The 7,412-nt window shown below is 27.1% G+C and overlaps 1 pseudogene; it reads right to left on the reverse strand.

Moving 5' to 3' along the window:
• Positions 1–1,015: 1,015 nt before the first annotated feature.
• On the reverse strand, positions 1,016–5,384 carry LOC131859309 (longifolene synthase-like; annotated as a pseudogene).
• Positions 5,385–7,412: the final 2,028 nt, after the last annotated feature.

Below are 7,412 nucleotides of genomic sequence, written 5' to 3' on the forward strand. Positions count from 1 at the left end.
TAAATGGAATTAACTTTAAATGCTTATATTCAGTTCTTTCTTGAATGCCATGTTGATCGAATGCATAATTGGTTGAGATGCGATTTATCGTAAATGCATGTGCGTAATCATCTTTTGAAATGCAATAAGTTGGAATATGAATGAATGTAACTTAGAGTAATGAATTATACTCAGTTGTTGTTAAGGAATTTAATATGCTTGGAAAGATCTCTTATGTTATGATGAAATCCTAGTGTATTAGAAAATGTAGATGTATGGTTTGTAATTTTAATTTGAAAAGCTTGAATGAGGTTGATGAATGGATCTTAATGGATGAATCTTTGTTGTGATTTATATTTCCGTCCTTTGAAAGAAATTATCCTGATTATGAATTATCTCGTCGTTAAGATAATTAGCTTATTGGATTAATCGTGTGAGTTAAGTGAATTGTGAAATTTAAGTAATCTCATTGGGAAACTCTTTAGGTGTTAGTTGAAGTCTTCCGCTATGTAATCTGAATCTTTGATATCTTGTTGCATCTTATGTGTTGTAACTTTAAAAAAAAAAAAAAAAATTGCACTCTATTCTTGTGTTATGGCTTAATCCCTTCGGGGTTTCCTGGCGGGGCATTACAACCCATTACAAATTTGAAACACAAACCATAAAAAACTAAAATTGGAACAAAACTAGTCATAGAAATAGTAAAGCAAGAGCCAAATAGATTACATCATATTTTGAATAAGGCTTTGGGACTACTTATGTAACACTCTAACCTGAAAAATAAGAAAACTTGTTAGTGGGATATTTCTTCTAATAATATTTATATATACTTTCTCAATTTAAAAATCAATATATAGATGGTGTAGTAACAATAACAAATCAATATATAGACCTATCTAGTAATAATGAAAATATTGCTACAATGGAAAAGAGGGACATCCTCCATTAATATATTATATAATTTTCATAAGAATATATATCAAATAACTATTATATAATAGGATTTTATCTTTTGGATGATAGAAGCTCTACCTTTTTAGAATTTTATTGGATCAACTAGAACTTTCTTTATCTGGTTCTTGATTCCTTTGTCATGATATGAAAAGCCATCTCCAAATACATAGAAACATTGCAATCCTTTGTTGAAGTTGAAGCTTATCTTTTCCCAATCAAGCAAAGAACTATCTTGATTTAGAAATTCCCATTTTAATTCTTTAAGTAATTGGTCAACCATATAGTTGATGTGGTTTATTGCCTCGTCTTCTAAACATTCAGGATGATCTATCATATAACAGGAAATTGCTGAGGCTATTTGTCCATGGAGTTTATCATCCTTCATTACCATAACAAATATGTTAATATGCTAATATTATAAGTATAATATCATGTGGTTTTGGATCTAATCACCAATTTACAAGAGAAAGAGTAAAACCTGGTAATCACGAACATCATCAATTAAACGTGAACATAGCCATATGAGCTCATAGAATCTGCATTGATTATTAAATGTCTTTTGAATAGTGTTGTCTTCTAAATGTTGAGTTGCCAAGAGAAGAGGGTGCAACAATAATGGTCCAATTGTTTTTGTTGTTGATGCAATCTTCATGTACTCATTATAGGTTGGAACATGTTTACTTATGTTCCATTGTGCTTGTTGTAAACTAGCTTCAGCATAATCTGCCCACTAAATCATAATAAATCTGAATTACTAATTCAATCTCCTAATTTTATTTCATAATTTATAAATTTAATTTGATCTTAAAAAGTAGTCACAATAAATTTGTCCAAAAAAATAATACAAAAATAATATCTCTTATATCTTTTACATGCTTAGTGTACTTTCATTTCACTTACTTTTCTAAAAGAAATTGAAATTTTTAAGTATTATAAAGAAATGATATTCAAATAAAATAAATACTATCAAATGATTAAATTAATTTTTAAATGAATTAAATAATTTATGTTCACAATAAATTAAATAAAAATAATCTTATATTAAAGTAAAATAACTCTTAAATAAATAAAATACCATATTTATCCTACTATTAATATTAGTTTCTATAATCCAATGTTGATATATAGAATAGTTCATATTCATGCAAACGTGAGCATTATTTTCATAAATTATCTCAAATACCTCATCTGTTTAAGGGTAGGTGTTGTATGGTGTTACAAAATCCTAATTGTGATTGTAATTATTTAAATAGTAAATATTTTGTATCAGGCCTTTCTAAAAAAGGCACTTCAACTAGAGAATCTGGAAGATTATTTATTCATGATACATTTATATTTTTCTAAGTAGCTATAATAAAGTTGAATGGCTCCAAATGAGCCCATCAGGGATCAAGTCTTGCTAAGTGCAAGACTCCGACATTATAAAGGATGAGGTCGGGATCGTGCCCCGAACGAATATGGCGGAATGGATACCCCTCAGTCCTTGGCTCTTAGCCGAAGAGGTTCAGCCTATTGATTCATGCCCCCATATCAGGTGGCAAAAAATACTTTGTGAAGGCCCTCATTGGGCTAGTAGCTCACGGGCTTCATGCCCTTGCTGGGCTATCATGCTTGCAGGTCTGGAGCTCCATAAAAAAAAAAACACTTTCAAATTAAGTCAAGAGATGTGATCTAGATTGGTGGTAGGATGAAGTAATTCATGACCTAACTTTGAAATAAAAATAATTTAAAAGAAATATTTATTTTTAAATATAAAGACTTCAAAATCGTAAAATATATTAATGTCTATAAATGAAACATTTAAAAGTTAGATATAAGTATATAATATGTACTATATTTTTTAAGTAAAAAAATAACTTCTAATTTTATATTTTAAATAAAATAATGAATGTAGATTTTTTTAAAAATATAATTAAAAGTTACATACAAAACTAGAAAAAATACATTACTAAAACTAAATTTTAAGATGAAATGAAACAGTTTTAAATTAAAATTAAAACATATTTATAAAACAAAACAATTCTAAACTAAAATAGCACAAGAGTTTGTTTTTTCTTATTAATGTTGAATCTAAGGTATTTTTTAATTATTACTATATCATGTAATATTTGAATTCAAAAAAAAGAAGCAAATAATAAATTCATATTTTAGAAAAGTATACTTACTGCTTTTGTAATAAATGGCATCATGTCACGTCCTTGCTTTCCAATTGCCTCATTTGCCAATTCATGTACTGTTTGAAAAATAAATTCTAGAATTCTCTTGAAATCAGTTGGAATATCTTGTACAATAGAAATATCCCAACCTTGAGTAATAGCCCTAACAATAAGTTCAGCTTGCTCAAATGTTAAGTAATCATCAAGAAGATCGTCCACTAAAGAAAGAAGTGTTGTTGATTTGGTAAAAGCCATTCTACTACTATAAAATTCCTCTTCATCTGCAGCACTAACTCCTAACAAATAATATTCTATGGGATGTTGTCTAATTGAAATCAATTTAATGATCCCGCATTCTACCCACCAACTGTCATAAAAATAAATTAAATTATTACGTTCTTTTTAATAATTAAATTTAAAATTGATAGGTTCAGAATAATTGAATTTTTCTTTTAACTATATCCATGGTCTTATCAAGAATACAAATGTTTTAAATTGGTAGTTCTCAGTGCATGATAAACCTTGGTTGAATTCATTCAAATATATCAACAAAGTAATCAACTATTTAATTTATGATTAGATCAAACATTAAACTATTACATAAAAATTTATAATATTTTCATTATTAATTGTTTTTGTTGCTTTCATATTATTTAAATCTATCATTTTCAAAAAAAAATTATTTAATTTGTTTGACAGTGATAATTACCTAGAGACTTTTTTCATCTCCATCTTGTACACAAACTGTAATATATTGAAATCTAATTTTGCCAATTCCACAATCTTGTTATCCTTTAACCTGAGAAAAAATCCCTTAATTAGCTCAAAGAAGTTTAAAATCTATTATTAATTGAAAAGTTGAAAAATATTTGATAATAATATTTGTAACTTTTACTTGAAATTGTCCTCTTCATATATTTCAATGAAATTTTGTACCTCCCATCTAGAAAAGGTACGAGTCCATTCCTACAAGAGTGCATATTCCACCTATGGAATTGAAATGATAAAATTTAATAAATATCTATTAACCTCTATTTTAAGAACGTTCTTAATATAATAATTTGATTTTAAAAAAATTTAAAAATTACCTCTTTCAGAAAACTTTTCTTATATGTATTTTCAATTTTTTGTAATATTTGCTTAAGATATGCTGAGCTAAACATTTTAGCTTCTTCCATAACTTTTTCTCTTGGAAATGCCACACTTGAAGCTCTAAAGAGATTGAGAATACTTCGCATCCCATATTCCTCTACAATAATATTTTGATTATTATCATTGTTTCCTTCCGAGAAAAAGAACTGCCCACTTTTATCTTTGAAGTTCTCCAACACATCTTCCCATAGTATAACACATAAACAAACCATTAACCGTCTCTATTTAAGTACCAGAAAATAATAAAAAAATAATTAAGGTTGATAATGAAATAAAAAACACTTTAAAAGTACGGTGAGCTCTTGCAATTAGTATAAATATATCAAAAAAAAATTAATATATGATCTCGGATAGTTGTAGCTTGCATATATAGCATAAGGATTAAAAAACATATTTAAATTATATTACACTATTTGGGTACCTGCAGATACACCATAATGATGGAGCCTAAGAAGTTTGAGTCCTAACGTTGTAGCATTCAAATTCTTCGTAACACTTTTGGATCCTAATCCTATGCCCACACTTCCATCCCAACATCTGCATCCATTATTAACTAAACCTTTTTGTTAATGTATTCAATCATGTAAAATCCACTAAAAAACTATTTCTATCACAAGCGAGTTGTGTAACCTCAAAAGATATTTATCGCCTATATAGAAACTCTAACACTGACAATCGGGTAATATGTTAGGATTTCCATCACAATTTATATATTTTGTTAGCAACCCAAATGGTAAAAGAAAAATTTAACAAACCCGTAAACATAATCAAGAGCTTCTTTTATTTCAGCCTGAAAATATCGATCTATTCTGAGGCATTGCAATGCATCAACCATCTCAAGTCGTTCGATCAGATCACCATCTAATCTAGTCTGCATTTCTTTTAACAACATTTTCACTTCCTTAACCAGTGTTTCCACACGTTCTCGGTATTCAGATCCCTGAAAAATGCACAATCAGCAAGGAAGAAAAAATATTAGAAGAATCTACAAAGGAAAACTTTGTTGAGAATAGAAAAAAAGTTATTTACCCCATATGGTGTTTCCATAGATTGGACAAACTCATCATTCCACAGATTTAAAGATTTTTGAGGTGTTTCCACGGAAGAAACAGAAGAAATGTTATCTCCCTTGAAAGTCGACATCGCAGAAGAAATGTTGTGTCCAAAAAAATTGAGACGAACAAAAATTTATGAGTTGAATGCTTGTGTTCAACTTTACAAGGACACTAATATTTATATGCTTTGCATGGTATTTAGTGTTCAATGAACATATTTGAATTTTTTAGCCATTTATTTTTTTAGAAATGTAATTATGCTAAGTGTGTTTTTACCACTATATAATGACAAAAAGCATATATTGTGAATTGTGTGGTGAGAATCCACCGCAGATATGAAATGCTCTTCTCTCCAATTCAACTAAGCCAATTCTAATGGTAACGCTATTTGATTGATTTGTAAAATTAATATATATTTATCTTCCATTATATTGGAATTAGTCGTTGTATTTGGACCACACACTCACAACAATATTAATCAGTCAATTTTTATTGGGAATTGTTACTTTTTTATTATGAAATATGTTATCAATTCTGACCTACTTTTATTGAATTTTGTATTTACGCATTAAAGATTTGAAAGGGAAACCAACTAAACCAAGTAAAAAATTTGACAAATCAATTGCCCATGACAATTTTGCTATAACTTACCAAAAGTTGAAAGCAATATTTTAATTGTCAAATTGTGCCATAGACTTGGTCCCATAACTAATTAATGACAAATGTCAATACAATTTATCTTTCTTTTCTCTTTTTGTTTTATCTGACTTTTGAAATATTGAGATCATCTTTTAAGTTAATAAAAGTCGAAAGTGATCTAATCTTAAATTACATACATTTTAAATAAATTTTTAATTTTCATTAATTAATTTTTAATAAAATTTCAGATTATTTCTTATTTTAATATTATTTATAAAAACAGTAATAAAAATTTATAAAAATTAATTTATGAAGTAATAATTTATATATAATAAATGATTTATCATTCCTACTTGCTATTATGTAGTTAGAATATGTTTAATGCTTGTGCTCAACTTTACAAGCACACATATATTTATATTGTCAATGTGAAGAGTGGAATTTGAATGCTTTGCATGGTATTTAGTGTTCAATGAACGTGTTTGAATTTTTAGCCATTTATTTTTCTAGAAATGTAATTATGCTAAGTGTGTTTTTACAGCCATATAATGACAAAAAGCATATATTGTGAATTGTGTGGTAAGAATCCGTCAAAGATATGAAATGCTCTTCTCTCCAATTCAACTAAGTCAATTCTGATGGTAATGGTATTTGATTGATACATAAAATTAATAGATATTTATCTTCCATTGTATTGGAATTAGTTGTTGTATCTTGACCACATACTCACAACAATATTAATCAGTCAATTTTTTTTGGGAATTGTTACTTTTTAATTATGAAATATGTTATCAATTTTGATCTACTTCTATTGAATCTTCTATTTATGCATTCAAGATTTGAAAGGAAAACCAAGTAAAAAATATGACAAATCAATTGTTTATGATACTTTTGCTATAACTTATCAAAAGTTGAAAGCGATATTTTTAATTGTCTAATTGTGCCATAAAATGGATCCCATAATTAATTAATGACAAATGTCAATACAATTTATCTTTCTTATCAACTATGACCTTCTTCAATTCAATATTTCACTTATGCATTCAAGATGTGAAAGGAAAACCAAATAAAAAATTTGACAAATCAATTGTCTATGATAATTTTTCTATAACTTACCAAAAGTTGAAAGCAATATTTTAATTGTCAAATTGTGTCATAGACTTGGTTCCATAATTAATTAATGACAAATGTCTATACAATTTATCTTTCTTTTCTCTTTTTGTTTTATCTCGCTTTTGAAGTATTGAGATCATCTTTCAAGTTAATAAAACTCGAAAGTGATCTAGTCTTAAATTACATGGATTTCAAATTAATTTTTAATTTTCATTAATTATTTTTTACTAAAATTTCAGATTATTTCTTATTTTAATATTATTTATAAAAATAGAAATAAAAGTTTATAAGAATTAATTTATATATAATAAATGATTTATCCCTCCTACTTGCTATTATGTAGTTAGAATATGTTTAATGTTTG

Source organism: Cryptomeria japonica, chromosome 10, assembly GCF_030272615.1.
Source record: "Cryptomeria japonica chromosome 10, Sugi_1.0, whole genome shotgun sequence".
Classification (NCBI taxonomy): Eukaryota; Viridiplantae; Streptophyta; class Pinopsida; order Cupressales; family Cupressaceae; genus Cryptomeria; species Cryptomeria japonica.